At 52.3% G+C, this 18,740-nt stretch overlaps 1 protein-coding gene across 9 annotated transcripts in view; it reads left to right on the top strand.

The window, feature by feature from the left end:
* The window catches only part of RIMBP2 (RIMS binding protein 2), a 329,547-nt gene that overhangs the window by 27,446 nt on the left and 283,361 nt on the right, over positions 1-18,740 (top strand). The window lies entirely within an intron of this gene.

Raw genomic sequence — 18,740 nt, 5'->3', positions numbered from 1 at the left:
AGACAGCCTGGGGCCCAGCTGAGCTGCTACTGATCCTGGATCATCCTTTTTCTCGGGCCTGCAGTTTGCTTATATGTCAGGTCTAATGAAAGAGAAGGGGATGTCGTTACTTATTTAATTAATTAATTTTTGAGATGGAATTTCACTCTTGTTGCCCAAGCTGGAGTGCAGTGGAGCGATCTTGGCTCACTGTAACCTCCGCCTCCCGGGTCCAAGTGATTCTCCTGCCTCAGCCTCCCAAGTAGCTGGAATTACAGGCGCGCACCACCACACTCAGCTAATTTTTGTATTTTTGGTAGAGATGGGTTTTCACCACGTTGGCCAGGCTGGGCTCGAACTCCTGACCTCAGATGATCCACCCGCCTCAGGATTCCAGGCGTGAGCCACTGTGCCCGGCCCAGGACACGGGAGCCCCTCATGTTTGTTGCAGCTGTGTTGGCATGGAGGGGTGTGGGTGGGAGAAAATTGGTCTCGAGGATTTATCCGGTGTATCAATCAGTGTTTCTGTAAGCGCAGGTCATAGCCCATTAGGGAGCCATGAAATCAATTTTGTGGGCTGTAACCGGCGCGTTTCAAAAATGAAAAGGGACAGAGGATATCAGCGCACACTGGGCAGTTCTCTGCTGCCTGCGACCGACCTTCGCTCCAGTTCTGCTGGGCAAGAGTGGGGTGGGCTGCCTCAGGCAACGTGAGGCCCACGTTTCAGCCAGTGTTTTGCAGAGTTGAGACTTGGTTCGAAACATTTCAGCTGAGCAGTTGGAATTGGGGGCCGGAGGAGACAGTGGTGGTGGAGGTGGTTCTGTGTCTCTGTATGAGCCCCAAGGGGGCCATGTGGCCTATGTTTTGGGGTCTTTAGAATGTGGGGTTTTAGTGTCCCCCTGCCTGTACCTGTCACCTGCCCTTGGGCACCAAGAAAGGCTAGCACACCCTCCTGCTGCAGGGCTGGGAGAATGCCCGCTGGCTGTGCTCAGAGTCCTAAGGGTCACCCGGGGTAACTGACAGGGGGTAACCGATGGGGGGGTGAAGACGACTCATGCTTGGGGGAGCTCTTGGTCACATGGCCGCCCCCACGGAGGGACAGTGGTGTGTATGTTCACTCAATGTCAATTACTTCTCTTTCTCTTTCATTAGATCTGATACATAAGCAAACGTATGTGTTATCCAATGGCCCCAGAGTGTTCCAGAGTGTTTTAGAGTGTTCCTGTGGCTCCCTGAGACCGGGAGCAAGCTTGGGAGGCCAGTGAGGCTGGAAAGGCTGGAGGTGAGAAGTTCAGAAACATCAGGAGGGTCTGCCGGGTGCCCACGGTGCAGAGCTGGGCACGTGTTGCCTGTGCCACCAAGGCTGCTGAGAAGCCACCACGCGACTGTTCACAAAGCCAAGCGGCATGAACAGTGCAGGCTGGGCCGGGAGCTGTGGGGCCATGCTTGGAACGGCATCAGAGCCTGGTCACCGAGTGTGTCATTTTGTAAGCTCTCTGGTGACTTCTATGATGTGCCCCTCTTTCCCACAGTAGGAATTTTAACAATAGTTGATCTGAGCTGTTGGCCGAGATTGTCAGGTCTTTGGGCTCATTTCACTGGCTCTCGTGGTAATAATTTTCTAAAATCGCAGATTGCTTTGAGCGCTATTTTAATTCATCTGTGGATACATGTTGGGAAGTAATTGCCAGCATTTATCATGCTGCTGCAAGCTCATTTCCTGAGGCACGTGCCTGAAGCACACTCTATGTTCAATGAACATTTGCAAATCAATGAATTAAAAATAAGCCATTATTATACTTTCTTAGTAAAAGCCCATATATTCTTCCATATGTGAATATGGGTAGAAAGATGTCTGAAAGTCTATATGCTCCAGATGATGGGAGTTTCTTAATTTTTAAGCATTTTCTTCCTTACCTTTCTGTATTGCCTAAATGATTTTCCATTCTGAAAGCACAACTTGTATTTATTCATCTACTTTGTTCAATGCCCAGTCACCTAGAAGCTTTACCCAAAGAAACAAACATCTAGGAAAATACACATCACAGAACCACGCAGAACAAAGGCACAAAGACCACCTTTCACACATCTTCTTTGTTTAGTTTTCCTTTAGTTTATAAAAATAATTATACAGTGAAACGTGCAGAAACCACCACCCAGATGTGTTGGGGGGCGTGGGCGACTGGTTAACCTCCTATACCACATCTTACAGGTGGATTAAAACGCGAGGCATCTCTGAAATAGTTATGCAATACAATAGGGCCACTGATCTCTTAAACATGATTTGCTTATACATCTTTCGGGGACAAATATTCTGCTTATAGATAGCGATACTCACATCTGAAAGAGGCGCTTGGATGTGACCAGTGATACTTGCCACTCCCGATCCTGCCCTTTCAACATGGCTTTGGCGGATGGGTCTCTGATTCATAAAGTATCAGGAACTAGACGAGGTTTTAGCAGCAGGATCTGGGCGCTGACCTGAAAAAAGCTATAATGACATTTTCACTTTAACAAGGTGAGATAATGAAAGGATTAGCTGAAAAGAAAACGTAGTCTCTCCACGGTGATTTTATTTGGAAGCGAGTCTGTAATCGCTGCGCTTTGCAGCCTGTGCAAATGCTTCCCAGCGAGCGCGAGGTATCCGCCGGCAAATGGGTTGGTGCAAATAGCCGCCTGTGCCTTGCGCTGTTCTCTCCCCACTGCCTTCTGGGCTCGTAGCGGCCTCTTCCTCCCAGCAGAGCGTCCCCTTCCCGCCTCGACACCTTTTCCAGTTCACACCCCTTCCTCCTCCGGCCCTGCAGCCATCTGGTGCCCCAGGCCCCCGACGGCGCTGGCAGGTGCCGCTCACGCCTGTCGAGGGAGTTGGAAGACACGGCCTCGCTCCTGCTGGTGCGGAGGCCCGAGTGCTAAACGCCCTGGCCGTGTGCGCGTGGCCCGGGGCCAGCACGGCTGTGCCAGCGTTTGCTTCACCATCAAGTCCTGATCTTGGCAGACTTGGCTCCTCTCCTGGCACAGCGATGGGCTGTAATCTCAGCAGTGATTTAAATTTATCAGCCTCTACTTTCAGCCACTGGGGCCAGCAGCACAACGTGACTCCGGTGTGCCTGGCCCGTGTAAGAATGTCTCCTGTGGGACAAAGGGGACAGGGACAAAGGTGCCCGGGTTTCTGTCTGGGCCGCGCTTCTCAGTGCTGCTGCGCTTTCCTGGGGAGGGTTTGAGCAATCTGACAGCCTGGGGGCGCGGGGTCTGTGCTGCCGCACCTTGCAGAGGGGAGTGAAGCGTGGTAGAGGCGTTTCTTAACCCATTGTCCTCCTGAGTGACCATAGCTCCATGATGCGGCCACAGAAGCAATCCTGGACTCCAGAAGGAGGGGTTTTATTGTAACTGATCCCTATGGCGGCAGGAAGGGACAACGGGAATGTGGGGAGGGCTCTGGCCGTGACTGCCAGTCTCCAGGGCCAGGCAGCCTGGGTTTTCCCTTTAAAGGGAGGAGAAAACCGGCTAGGAAGAGCAGGTGCCGGGAGGTGTGCGGTGTGAGGCGCTGGGGCCACGGTGGCAAGGACCGGACAGCAGATGGGAGAAAGTCCTGCCTTGGGGTGCATCTGCTCCCGGGGGGGATGCTGGGGGCCTTCTGGGGCTCATGCTTTGGGGGTGGGCCTGGGCGGACCTGGGGGAAGGAGAGGAGCTTAAAGAAAGGTTGGCTGATGCGCATTTTGTTCTGGTCCACCAGCGGACACGCAGTTCAGCTCATCTCTGAGAAGGCAAAGGCTGAGATTTTGGAGGGGCTGTGTCTGGCCTTGTCACAGGTAAACAGAGCAGGGCATCTGTGAATCTCATCCCAGGCCTGAAGGGAAGGGGGCTGTTTGGAGTGATCTGCTTTTAGAACATAAAGAGTCGCAGGATCTCTTTAACCTGAGCCGTTCAAGGGCTCAGAAGCACGAGGCCCAGTGACTCCAGCATTGCCATGAGCCACAGCGGCCACACGGCTGGCTCCCTTCCTGCCTGGGCTTTTTGGAAATGAGGCTTTTCAGTGGCTGCTGGGCCACTCAGTCTTCTAGGGGCAGAGATTTTGAACCAAATGCTCACAGGGCCAGGTGGATGACATCACAGGGCAACGGCGCCTGCCCAGTCATCTTCTTCACTTCTCCAAAGGGACATACTGTCTCCGATTGTTCTGGAATCATGCAGCCTTCCTGGTTCCATTTTTAACATCTGTTTCTCAGTTTTATTACTTATTTAATAGCTTTTATTGTGTATATTTAAGATATACAACATGATGTTATGACATCTGTATATAAAGGGGTTACTGTAGTAAAACAAAGGAACATCTCCACCATCTGGAGACGGAGAGGTAAAAATGCGCTTTCTTCTTAATCCTATCATTACTGTAATTCCATATTATTGTTAATGAAGCAGAGTGGGGCTAGAGACAGAAGGCAGCAGACATTGTCCCCGGTGTGGGGGAGATAAGAGAGGGTGGCTGCCATTTAGGAAGGTTGCAGGAGCTCCTTATTTTTCAAGAGAATCCAAAAAGTTTGGTTTCTGGATTTATCTTGTAAGTTTTAAATGTGGGTGATGAACTCATGTTGACAAAAATGTCACTAGAAAGTGGTCCCAATCCAGACCCCCAGAGAGGGTTCTTGGATCTCCTGCAAGAAAGAATTCAGGGTGAGTCTGCAGTGCAGAGTGAAAGCAAGTTTATGAAGAAGTAAAGGGGTGAAAGAAGAGCTACTCCATAGACGGAGCAGGGCAGTCCCGAAAGTAAGAGGAGGAAGGTGTCCACCCTAAGGGTAATACTCGTATATATATATATATGGGATAAAAAAAGATCATGGGGAGATGTGCTCTGCTGTAAGGGTTTGTGATAAAGGATTAATTTTCTTAATTACTACATTTTGCAAGAATCGATATTATTATCTTTAATGCAAAATTAGGAACGTTTCTGTTCTCAAGATATCGGGATATCAGGACACTCCTAAGTCTGGGTCTTTTTAGTAAATGTTATCAAACTGTTATCTTAACCGTAAACATCTACAGGCTGGAAACACCTCACCTCCTAAAAACGCAGCTCAGCAAGCCCCAGCCTCATTTTTCCCAGCTCTCACTCAAGATGGAGTCGCTATGGTTTGAACGCCTTTGACAAAAAGAGTGAAACTCTAAAATATTTCAAGAGATTTATTCTGAGCCAAATATGAGTGACCCTGGCCTGTGACATGGCCCTCAGGAGGTCCTGAGAACATGTGCCCAAAGTGGTTGGGGCGCAGCTTGGTTTTATACATTTTTGGGAGACATGGAACATCATGTGGAGGCCGAGGTTCTTATGATGCAGATGCAGCCTCCAGACAGCAGGCTTCAGAGAGAACAGATATAAATGTTTCTTATCAGACTTATAAAGGTGGCAGACTCTTAGTTGATTCTCTCCTGGATCTGGAAGAAGTCCTGGAGAGGGAAGGGGATTCTCTACAGAAAGAATTCAGGGTGAGTCTGTAAGGTGAAAGCAAATTTATTAGGAAAGTAAAGGAATAAAGAATGGCTATTCCATAGGCAGGACAACCCCGAGGGCTGCTGGTTGCCTATTTTTATGGTTATTTCTTAATTATATGCTAAACAAGGGGTGGATTATTCTTACCTCCCCTTTCTAGACCATATAGGGTAACTTCCTGACGTTGCCATGGCATTTGTAAATTGTCGTAGTGCTGGTGGGAGTGTAGCAATGAGGATGACCAGAGATCACTCTTGTGGTCATCTTGGTTTTGGTGGGATTTGGCCGGCTTGTTTACTGCAACTGTTTTATCCGCAAGGTGTTTATGACCTGTGCCTTTTGTCGATCTCCTATCTCATCCAGTGACTTAGAATGCCTTCACCATCTGGGAATGCAGCCCAGTAGGTCTCAGCCTCATCTTACCCAGCCCCTATTCAAGATGGAGTTGCTCTGGTTCACATGCCTCTGACAATACCACCAGAGAATTTATTTCCTAGTTCATTCATTGCCAGTGATCAGAGCTGGGGGCCTTTACAACCTGAATGCATCCTCTCGCAGCTCTGGAGGCTGGAAGCCTGAGGTCAGGGTGTCCACAGAGCTGCCTTCCCCCTGGAGGCTCTGTGGGGAGCCTGGCTCCCTGCGTTCCCCGGCTGTCCTTGGCATCCTTGGGCTCGTGGCCACATCACTCTGACCTCTGGTTCCACTGCCATCCGTGTGAGCTTTCCCGTGTCTGTGTGTGTCCTTTTCTACCTCTTATGTGGACACTCTCATCAGATGGAGGGTCCACCCCAACCCCCCTGGATCTCATCTCTACCCTTACCTTAATTATACCTGCACAGACCCTGTTTCCAAATGGGGTCATGTGGGTTTTTGGGGGAAGGCACTATTCAACTACTACAACCTCACCTTAAAGATAAAAGAACGAGACATAGTGCACCTCCGACATAATTAGACAACAAAATAAGCCCATCAGCTTCTAGAAACATGACTCACTTATAAAAATCTTTTTGGGACAAATGTTTTGCTCATAGCTCGGGGTACTCGTATCTGAAAGCAATACTTGGATGTGAACAATCTTATTAGAAATTTCAGCCTCCTGTGGAAGGCTCCTTCCCTTGTGAGCATGGCTTTGGCCAATGAGTCTCTTCATCAATTATCACCAGGAGCAGAAGTCTGGGAAGCAGAGACTGGGCGCTGCCTCCTAATGCCTGAGTGACCGGACCGTCCCTCACAGCTCAGTGTCACAAAGTGACACAAGGAAATTGATCATCTGCCCACCACTGCACGCACTCCGTGTCTAATATGTTTTGAATTTTTTGGAAGTTTTACAGCATACAGCTATGTTTTAAAATTTAGCTTTTTAGCATTCAGCAGTGACAACTTTTATTAAACGCCCCTGGTGCGCTGTGCATGATGTGAATTTCAGTTGCTCACATCCATAAGCGGCGCTGTTGTTAGTCAGGTTAATGTCAGCTGCAGCAAAAATCCAGGAACTCCGGGAGCTCAGCACAGCCCGTTTATTTCCCCCTTGCAGGGAGGTGCAATGGTCAGTGAGTGGCTTCCTCCACGTGGTCACTCAGGAACCCAGGTTTCTTCCATCTTGGGGCTGGCGGTGCTCCAGGGCCCCAGAGGCCCCAGCATCCAGCTGGCAGTCGGGGAAGGGAGAGCAGATGAGGCTCTCTGGCTGGGAAAGGAGACGCATCCCTTGGCAGTGGGGGAAGGGAGGGCGGACGAGGCTCTCTGTCTAGGAAAGGAGACGCATCCCTTGGCTTGGGTCACATCCCCTCACCGGGATAGGGGACAAGGGCTGGGAGGGTGTCCCTGGGTGAGCCACCACCCAGCAGCAATGCCACGCTATGGAAGTTGGGCCCCACATTTACGAGGGATAGTGAGATCTGTCTTTGCCACATGTATGCATAAGAAATACTTGCATGGCTGGGCACGGTGGCTCACTCCTGTAATCCCAGCATTTTGGGAGGCTGAGGCGGGTGGATCACTTGAGGTCAGGAGTTCGAGACTAGTCTGGCCAGCATGGTGATACCCTGTACCTACATTGTTAGTACAAAAATTAGCTGGGCATGGTGGTGAGCCCCTGTAATCCCAGCTGCTTGGGAGGCTGCGGCAGGAGAATCACTTGAACCCAGAAGGTGGAGGTTGTAGTGAGCTGAGATTATGCCGCTGCATTCCAGCCTGGGCTACAGAGAGAGACTCATCTCAAAAAAAGAAAAAGAAAGAGAAATACTCGCGTGAGGTTGTCATGTGAGGGATGGATAAAGAGTTATCGCATCTTAATTACCAAGGCTGGCAATTAATTTACACGACCTTAGTTCATCTTAAAGTGTTGCTTAAACTTGGCTTATTAACATGAAATATGAGATTGATTTTTTTTAAAAAAATCAACAAAAAGTAGAATAGAGGTTACTAGGGAATAGGGGAGGGAGGAAGGGGGAGTTATTGCTTAATGAGCATAGAGATTCTGTTTAGAGTGATAAAAAATTCTGGAACTAAAGACAGGTGATGGATACAAGGATTGTGAGTATACTTAAAGTTACTAAGGTGTTCACTTAAAATGGTTTACATCTTATGTTATATTTTATTACAAAAAATTTGTAAAAAGTACATGCATTTATTTTTATTTTTTATTTTTTTTTAGAGATAGGGTCTCACTGTATTGCCTGGGCTGTTCTTGAACTCCTGACCTCAAGTGATCCTCCCACCTTGACCTCGCAAAGTACTAGGGTTACAGGCCTGAGCCACTGCTAATCATAGTCCTTGTGAATAAAAGTTGATAAGTATGGGAAGCTACTTTTACAGAACTTGCAATTATTGTTCCTCTTTTGAAATATTCAGCTTTGGGGCTTGAGATTTCTCTCTCACCTCTGGTGTCCTGATACCAATTATTAATTATCGGGAAAGCCTGCACAGAGAGTGCCCGGTAGATGCTACAGAGATGAGTATTCCTCTGCATAAGCTGAGATTTCTCCAGGGTTCAGCTATGGAGACAGATTTAAAAACATACTTCAAAAGTTAATCTATCACACAACAAAATCCCTACAGCACGAAATGAAGTGTGGCGGGAACTACTCTCCTCCCACCCCGATCTCCTCTGAGCCCAGGGCCTCTCAGCCTCAGTCGCGCTGCCATGGGGCCGGGCTGCCCTTGTCATGCGGCTGTTCCGTGCACTGTAGGACGTTCAGCAATGTCCCTGGCCCCTACCCACCAGATGGTGGGAGCAGCCCTGGCCACTCCCCAGGTGCAATAGCCGAAATGCCCCCAGACATTGCCAAATGCTTCCTGTGTGTATGAGTAGGTGGGGGCAAAATTGCCTCTCCCCGAGAGCCGCGGTCCTAGAAGCAGGCAGTGATGTCGCTGTCTTGTGTTACCTGAGCGAGAGCCTTTGCATGTCCAAGGGTGCGTGTGTATGTGTGTATCTGAGTGTGTGTTCCCACATGGCCAAAACCCACAAGTCCTCCTTGACTGTGCCCACTGCCCTGCTTTTCTCACTGAACAACATCACACCATCCGTGTGCTCACAGCTCTGGCCCCCTCCATTCAAAGGCACCCATGGCACCGTGTACCGTGGACTGGCACACAGGAGCTTTCTCAACCTTGCTCTTACAAGCCAAGTCATCCTCAACGCCATTTCATGCTTGTGTTAGAATCCTTGTAGGAAAAGTTCCTGGAAGATAATCTGTAGGGTCGCGGGGTATGTGCATTTTTAGTTTTGGGAGGTTTTTACTGAGAACTTTCCAAAGAAGTTGGACTAGTTTTCTCTCCCACCAATAATGCATGAGAGCTCCTGTTTCCATACAAAGCGTATTGCCTGCATGGTCTCACTTGCCAGTCCTTCCCGCGGCGGGCGTACACGCTGCCTGCATGATCACACTCAGGGATCCTTCCCGCGGCGGGCGAACACACTCCCTGCGTGATCACACTCACGGGTCCTTCCTGTGGCAGGTGAACACACTGCCTGCATAATCACACTCACGGGTCCTTTCCGCGGTGGGCGAACACATTGCCTGCATGATCACACTCACGGGTCCTTCCCACGGCGGGTGAACACACTCCCTGCGTGATCACACTCACGGGTCCTTCCTGTGGCAGGTGAACACACTCCCTGCGTGATCACACTCACGGGTCCTTCCTGTGGCAGGTGAACACACTCCCTGCGTGATCACACTCACGGGTCCTTCCTGTGGCAGGTGAACACACTCCCTGCGTGATCACACTCACGGGTCCTTCCTGTGGCAGGTGAACATACTCCCTGCGTGATCACACTCACGGGTCCTTCCTGTGGCAGGTGAACACACTCCCTGCGTGATCACACTCACGGATCCTTCCCACGGTGGGTGAACACACTCCCTGCGTGATCACACTCACGGATCCTTCCTGTGGCAGGTGAACACACTGCCTGCGTGATCACACTCACGGGTCCTTCCCGCGGCAGGTGAATACACTGCCTGCGTGATCACACTCACAGGTCCTTCCCGTGGCAGGTGAACACACTCCCTGCGTGATCACACTCACGGGTCCTTCCCGCGGCAGGTGAATACACTGCCTGCGTGATCACACTCACAGGTCCTTCCCGTGGCAGGTGAACACACTCCCTGCGTGATCACACTCACGGGTCCTTCCTGCGGCAGGCGTACACACTCCCTGCGTGATCACACTCACGGGTCCTTCCCACGGCGGGCGAACACACTCCCTGCGTGATCACACTCAGGGATCCTTCCCGTGGTGGGCGAACACACTCCCTGCGTGATCACACTCACGGGTCCTTCCCGTGGCAGGTGAACACACTCCCTGCGTGATCACACTCACGGATCCTTCCCGTGGCAGGTGAACACACTCTCTGCGTGATCACACTCACGGGTCCTTCCCGTGGCAGGTGAACACACTCCCTGCGTGATCACACTCACGGGTCCTTCCTGTGGCAGGTGAACACACTCCCTGTGTGATCACACTCACGGGTCCTTCCTGTGGCAGGTGAACACACTCCCTGCGTGATCACACTCACGGATCCTTCCCACGGTGGGTGAACACACTCCCTGCGTGATCACACTCACGGGTCCTTCCTGTGGCAGGTGAACACACTCCTTGCGTGATCACACTCACGGATCCTTCCCGCTGCGGGCGAACACGCTCCCTGCGTGATCACACTCACGGGTCCTTCCCACGGCGGGCGAACACGCTCCCTGCATGATCACACTCACGGGTCCTTCCCACGGCGGGCGAACACGCTCCCTGCGTGATCACACTCATGGGTCCTTCCCGTGGTGGGTGAACACACTGCGTGATCACACTCACAGATCCTTCCCGCGGCGGGTGAACACACTGCCTGCGTGATCACACTCACAGGTCCTTTCCGCGGCGGGCGAACACGCTCCCTGCGTGATCACACTCACGGGTCCTTCCCGCGGCGGGCGAACACGCTCCCTGCGTGATCACACTCACGGGTCCTTCCCGCGGCGGGCGAACACGCTCCCTGCGTGATCACACTCACGGGTCCTTCCCGCGGCGGGCGAACACGCTCCCTGCGTGATCACACTCACGGGTCCTTCCCGCGGCGGGCGAACATGCTCCCTGCGTGATCACACTCACGGGTCCTTCCCGCGGCGGGTGAACACACTGCGTGATCACACTCACAGATCCTTCCCGCGGCGGGTGAACACACTGCCTGCGTGATCACACTCACGGGTCCTTCCCGCGGCGGGCGAACACACTCCCTGCGTGATCACACTCACGGATCCTTCCCACGGTGGGTGAACACACTCCCTGCGTGATCACACTCACGGGTCCTTCCCGCGGTGGGTGAACACACTCCCTGCGTGATCACACTCACGGATCCTTACACACTGCCTGCATGATCACACTCATGGGTCCTTCCCGCGGCGGGCGAACACGCTCCCTGCGTGATCACACTCACGGGTCCTTCCCGCGGCGGGCGAACACGCTCCCTGCGTGATCACACTCACGGGTCCTTCCCGCGGCGGGCGAACACGCTCCCTGCGTGATCACACTCACGGGTCCTTCCCGCGGCGGGCGAACACGCTCCCTGCGTGATCACACTCACGGGTCCTTCCCGCGGCGGGCGAACACGCTCCCTGCGTGATCACACTCACGGGTCCTTCCCGCGGCGGGCGAACACGCTCCCTGCGTGATCACACTCACGGGTCCTTCCCGCGGCGGGCGAACACGCTCCCTGCGTGATCACACTCACGGGTCCTTCCCGCGGCGGGCGAACACGCTCCCTGCGTGATCACACTCACGGGTCCTTCCCGCGGCGGGCGAACACGCTCCCTGCGTGATCACACTCACGGGTCCTTCCCGCGGCGGGCGAACACGCTCCCTGCGTGATCACACTCACGGGTCCTTCCCGCGGCGGGCGAACACGCTCCCTGCGTGATCACACTCACGGGTCCTTCCCGCGGCGGGCGAACACGCTCCCTGCGTGATCACACTCACGGGTCCTTCCCGCGGCGGGCGAACACGCTCCCTGCGTGATCACACTCACGGGTCCTTCCCGTGGTGGGTGAACACACTGCGTGATCACACTCACAGATCCTTCCCGCGGCGGGTGAACACACTGCCTGCGTGATCACACTCACGGGTCCTTCCCGCGGTGGGTGAACACACTGCATGATCACACTCACGGGTCCTTCCTGTGGCGGGTGAATACACTGCCTGCGTGATCACACTCACGGATCCTTCCCACGGCGGGTGAACACACTCCCTGCGTGATCACACTCACGGGTCCTTCCCACGGCGGGTGAACACACTCCCTGCGTGATCACACTCACGGGTCCTTCCTGCGGTGGGCAAACACACTCCCTGCGTGTTCACACTCACGGGTCCTTCCCACAGCGGGTGAATACAGGGACATTCATCTTTATATTTTTTATTTCTTCGTTTGAGAGAAGTTTGGCTTGTCTTTCTCATATTTAAAAGCCACTTATGTTACTTTTTCAGAAAACATGGATTTGAGGGGAGGGTAAAGTATTTTTGTACAGAGTGTTTATTTTTTAAGCCCAGTATCCATAGAGAAAAGGGTACACACATCACAGCCATCTGAGCTGCTAGATTCTCACCAGGCGAATGCGCCCGCACCTGCACCCGTACCATCAGAGACAGGACACCTCAGGACCTTGGGAGCGCTCATGCCCTGTCCATCACCTCCCCAGTGAGAGAAGTCACCGCCTTGACCTCTGACACCAAGGATTAACTTTCTCGTGCAAACGTGAATGTTTAAAAAAGCGATTGTGAGATTAATGGTTTCTCCAAGAGAAAAGAGGTTGTTTCCTAGTAATTCATGAGTTGTAGGTTATGTCCTGCCCCGTGGACAAATGGTTCTCTAGACACAAATGCACGGGGCCAGTGACTTTCGGTTATGCCAGGCTCTGTACTGGATAAAGGGGAATTAGTCAAATCCAGCGAACTGGAATCCCAGCCTTCCTGATGATAAATGCAGGGTTTCCTAATTGTATAGGAGAGGCAGGTGTTCATTCGTTTGCATTACCTAAAAAAGTCCACACGCACAATTTATCATTCTTCTAGATTCTATAACCCTTCTTTTTTTGGTTGTTGTTGGGAAATGATCAGGTTAGTCTTTTTTTATTTATATTGAAGTAAAATTCATATAACATAAAATTAAGTATTTTAAAGTATCCAGTTCAGTAGCCTTTAGTGCACTCGCAATGTTGTGCAAACATCACCAGAGTCTAGTTCCAAGATATTTTCATCACTTCCAAAGCAAACCCTGTCCCCTCTGGCCGTCACGCCTCATCCTCCCTCCAAGCCCCCGCTGACTATGGGTCTACGTTCTGCTTCTGTGGATTTTCCTGCACATTCTGGACATTTTATAGAAATGCAATCCTAGGCCAGGGATGGTGACTTATGCCTGTAATCCCAGCACCTTGGGAGGCTGAGGAGGGCTGGATCACCTGAGGTCAGGAGTTCGAGACCAGCCTGGCCAAGATGGTGAAACCCCGTCTCTACTAAAAATACAAAAATTAGCTGGGCATGGTGGTATGTGCCTGTAGTCCCAGCTACTCTGGAGGCTGAGGCAGGAGAATTGCTTGAACCCAGGAGGTGGAGGCTGCAGTGAGCTGAGATCGTGCCACTGCACTCCAGCCTGGGCAACAGAGTGAGACTCTATCTCAAAAAGAAAAAAAAAATGCAATCCTGCAGCATGTGGCCTTCGTGACTGGCTCCTTTGACTGGGTGTCGTGTTTCCAAGGTGCACCCACGCTGTACCCTGAGCGGGCACTTCGCCCCTTTGGTGGCTGTGGAATATTCCGTGGCGCAGCAGCACCACGATCCGCTCGTCCACCCATCCGCTGACGGATGCTTCAGTTCTGTCAGCCTCGGGCTCCTGGGGACGATGTTGCCACTGAACACGTGTGCCAGGGCTTGTTCTCCTGTCGTGTTTCCTGTTGGCGTTTTTGCTGCTCCCCCAGCCTTCTTAGAGAGTGTGGGTGGCACCAGGCCCTCTGCTCTCAGGAGGCCTGTGTCTGGCTCTAATCCAGGCAGAGGGAAGAGTCGTCTAGGGTCATAGAGGCTGCACCCAGGTTTGTTTGTGGGAGGGACTTCGATAAGGAAAGAACTGGGCTCTTCCCCATCCAGTCACCCTCAGGCAATCCAGAACAGTCCTTTGTTCTTCCAAGAAGAAGGGTAGAGAAACAAAGAAGGTGCCTGCTTTAGGTGCTGAGCACGGTGGGTGCAGAGAGGAGGGGAGAGGGAGCGAGGTGGAGGAGGGGTGCCTTCTGCGGGGCCTTCAGGCCAAGGCAAGGATTCATCTGGGTGCGATGGAGAAATGGTAACGAGGTGTAATGTGATCTGGTTTATGCTTTAAAATGAACATTGCTCTGAATGCTGGATAAAGAATGATTTTGGGGGACAATGGTGGAAATTGCCGCAGTGGTCCGGTTGGGCTCAGGGAAACACACAGGCCTAGTGGGGCCCTGATGGACAGTTCACAAAAGCTTGACCCCATCCCAGATTGGTTTTGTATTAACACGTAGTTAACACTTGTGCTAAAGGTAATCTTTTTTTGTTTGTTTTTTTTTGAGACAGTGTCCCGCTCTGTCTCCCAGGGTGGAGTTCAGTGTTGCGATCTTGGCTCACTGCAGCCTCTGCCTCCCAGGTTCAAGTGATTCTCCTGCCTCAGTCTCCTGAGTAGCTGGGACTACAAGTGCCCGCCACCACCCCCAGCTAATTTTTGTATTTTTAGTAGAGATGGGGTTTCGCCATGTTGGCCAGGCTGGTCTTGAACTCCTGACCTCAGGTGATCTGCCCGCCTTGGCCTTCCAAAGTGCTGGGATTACAGCCGTGAGCCACTGCACCCGGACCTAAAGATAACCTTAATGGAAGACACTCACTCATCATCCCAGCGTGCTCACGTGACTTGTCACTTGTGTATACTCCCAGTGCCTCTCCGTGTGCCTTTGTGGTTGACATAATCATCACATGCTTGGCCCATTTGTGGGGGGCTGCCATGCTCCTCGTAGGAGGCTGAGCAGTGTGCCTGGTCTCTACCCACCAGATGCCAACAGCACCCCCACCCTAGTCGTAACAACCAAAAATGTCTCCACGCATCACCTGCTGTCCCCTGGGTGCCACAATCACCTCCTTATTGAAAACCGCTAATCTAGACTATGTTCTGAAACTCACATTTGTGGAGGTAGGGTTTACACAGGTGCCTTTCTAGGTGCACACTGCTGTGAGTGCTGACAAATGCATGCAGCTGTGTAACCCACATCACCAAGCCACAGGCTTTTTCCCGTCACCCCTAAGAGTTCCCTCCTGTCCCCTGGCAGGCTTTCCCTCCCCTCACCCTGACCCCAGCAGCCCCTCACCTGTCCCTGCTGGAGTTCTGCCTCTCCCTGCAGGCCACACGCGTGGGATCGGCAGGAAGCCTGTGGGTCTGGAACCCTCTCTTCTCATGGTACATTTGAGACTCATCCATGATTTGGGGTGTGTGGTGGTTTGCTCCTTTTCATGGCTGAGTAATATTCCACCGTATGGATGTGCCACTGTGTGTGTGATTTCTTTTTCTTTCTTTCTTTTTTTTTTTTTTTGAGACAGACTCTCGCTCTGTCACCCAGGCTGGAGTTCAGTGGCTCGATCTTGGCTCACTGCAACCTCCACCTCCCGGGTTCAAGCGATTCTCCTGCCTCAGCCTCCTGAGTAGCTGGGACTACAGGCACATACCACCACACCCAGCTAATTTTTGTATTTTTAGTAGAGATGGGGTTTCACCATGTTGGCCAGGATGGTCTCCATCTCCAGACCTTGTGATCTGCCCACCTTGGCCTCTGAAAGTGCTGGTATTACAGGCGTGAGCAACCGTGCCTGGCCCACTTTTTTTTTTTTTTTTTAATCCATCCTCCACTGAGGGACATTTGGATTTTTTTCCCAATTTTGGGCAGTTAAGAATAAAGCCCCTAAAAAAATTCACCTACAGGTTTTTGTGTGAACACACGTGTGTCCAGTTCATCAAGGCTGCTGTGGCAAAACACCATCGACGGGGTGGCTGATAAACAGCAGGCATTGGTTGCCCACAGTGCTGGTGGCCGGGAAGTCCAGAATCAAGACATCAGCAGGTCCGGTGTCTGATGAGGGCCACCTCCTGCTTCACAGATAGAGTCTTCAAGGCTGTGTTCTCACGCGGTGGCAGTCGGGAGCTCTGGTCTCTTCAGCCCCTTATGGCGCACTAATGCCATCGTGAGAGCCCCACACTCAAGCTCTCATGGCGTCTTACAGCTCCCCACCTGCTGATGCCACCACCTTAGGGGCTCAGAATTGCAGCATGTGAGGTTTAGCCGGGGATCCCCCATTCAGACCATGGCAGTGCGTTTCCATGTGTTTTGGGTAAATACCCGAGTGGGATTTCTGGGTCATAAGCACAGCAGTTTCATAAGAAACCTCCCAGCTGTTTAATACACTGGCTGTACCACGAACCTCCAGACTTTGTATCGGAGTGCTGTAATTGTGTCAAAGTCACGTGGATTTTTTCTTTGTATAAAGCTGAAACCGATCTGATTGGTGTGGCTCTCAAAGAGCAGTTTCGGGGGAAACTTAGGATTCTCTTTAGACACCCAGAGCTTAGGGTGGACGGCCTGGAGGCATGGGGGTGGACGGAAGGGAGTGGGGACAGGAAAGAGGCCTGGGCATTGCAGGAGCAGGGGCTCTGTTGGAGAAGGGGAGGCAGGAACTCAGCAGGGACAGATTTTGCCTCTGTGCGGAGCAGGCGGGCGGGTGGTGGGTCAGGCAGAGCTGGGGCGGCGGAGCCTGTGGGCACAGACACAAACGAGGACAAGTGCTGGGTGGGGAGGACTGCTCCACGGGGCGCTGTGTGGAGCAGGACGAGGAGAGAGGGAGGCCTGGTGGTTGGCCTTAGGTAGAAGCGTGAGACACCCATCGTTCCCGAAGGCCTGCGGACAAACCTGCCTGTCGCAGCAGAGGCCGCGGCTCCGTCAACCAGGGCTTGCGTCCCTTCCTTCAACCACTATCTGGCGGCCAACAGGTCCTTCAGGACGACTTGGGTCCTAGTCCCGGCTCTGCCCTTTTGTAGTTTGTGTCTTTGGATCAATGATGTTCTCTTTGACACGAATGGGTGGCAACATCTGTAAAAAGCTCACTGCACGCCCCTCTACAGATGAGCAGATAAACGAAACGTGAATGTGTTCCATCCACACGATGGAATCTGATTCAGCCGCGGAAAGGAATGAAGCCTGATACACGCCACCACACGGATGAACCTTGCGGACACGCTGTGTGGAAGAGGCCGGACCCGGAAGGCCACGTGTTACAGGATCCCACGTATACGACCCATCCTGAGCAGGCGAACCCACACAGACAGAAAGCATGCTGATGCAGGGTGCAGGGGTGGGGGTGGGGAATGGGGAGCGGCCGGTCATGGACATGGGGTTTCGGTTTGGGGTGATAAGAAGGTTTTGGAACTGGGCAATGGTGATGGTCACATAACATTGTGAAGCCACTCCTTGGCACCGTATTGTATAAAAATGGTCAATTTCAGGCTGTGTGCATTTCACCCTAATTTTAAAATAACCCACGTGAGGGGTAAAGGATCATGTTAGGGATGGTATAGGGGTGTTGGTGCATGCCGCTGTGTCCCTGGCTTGCCCAAGTATGCAGAACTGCCCAGGTGCTCAGGTGCACACAGGTGTCACCACACTGCCATCCTGCTCTGTCCCCCAGGAAGCAGCCCTGCTCTGCACAACTACGTCCTCATCCCCTCTGGTTCTGTGTGAGTCCATTCTCACACTGCTGTAAAGAACTACCTGAGACTGGGTAATTCCTAAAGAAAAGAGGCGTAATTGGCTCATGGTTCCACCAGCCGTACAGGACGCACGGCTGGGGAGGCCTTAAGACACTTTTTATCACGGCGGAAGGTGAAGGGGACGCAGGCATGTCTTACATGGCTGGAGCAGGAGAGAGAAAAGCAAAGGAGGAGGCGCCAAACACTTAGAGAAAAAGTGAAGGAGGAAAGGAGGAGGCGCCACACACATTTTTTTTTTATTTTTTAAATTTTAGACAAAGTCTCACTCTGTCGCCCAGGCTGGAGTGCAGTGGCACGATCTTGGCTCACTGCAGCCTCCAACTCCCAGGTTCAAGCGATTCTCCTGCTTCAGCCTCCTGAGTAGCTAGGATTACAGGTGCGTGCTACCCCACCTGGCTAATTTTTTTTTTTTGTATTTTTAATAGAGATGGGGTTTCACCATGTTGGCCAGGCTGGTCTCAAACTCGTGACCTCAGGTGATCCACCTGCCTCGGCCTTCCAAAGGGCTGGGATTATAGGCGTAAGCCACCGTGCCTGGCCCAGTGCTACACACTTTTAAACAACCAGCTCTCACAGTAACTCACTATCATGAGAAGAGCACCAAAAGGGAAATCCACCCCCATGATCCAGGCACCTCCCACCAGGCCCCACTTCCAACACTGGGGAATACAGTTTGACATCAGATTTGGGCGGGAACACAGACCCAAACCCTCTGAGGTTCTATGAATGCAGTTCCAGTTCTACTGCAATGGCCTTTCATCCAGGCTCGAAGCAGGATTTCGGGCAGGCCTTGGCCCACGAGTGGCACGCCCACCTGGCCTTCTTCCCAAAGCTCCATGGGCCTCTGGACTGTGGCGCTTCCCCAGCCTCTGGAGGTCAGTAGCTGGTGAGCCACGGGGATTTATTCTGGCATAGCTGAGTCATCACAAGGTTCTTCAGTGCCTCAGCATCCTTCGCTACAGCTCCAGGTTTGGT

Source organism: Gorilla gorilla, chromosome 10 (genome assembly GCF_029281585.2).
Source record: "Gorilla gorilla gorilla isolate KB3781 chromosome 10, NHGRI_mGorGor1-v2.1_pri, whole genome shotgun sequence".
NCBI classification, from domain to species: domain Eukaryota; kingdom Metazoa; phylum Chordata; class Mammalia; order Primates; family Hominidae; genus Gorilla; species Gorilla gorilla.
This window is presented reverse-complemented; position numbering and strand designations above follow the sequence as displayed.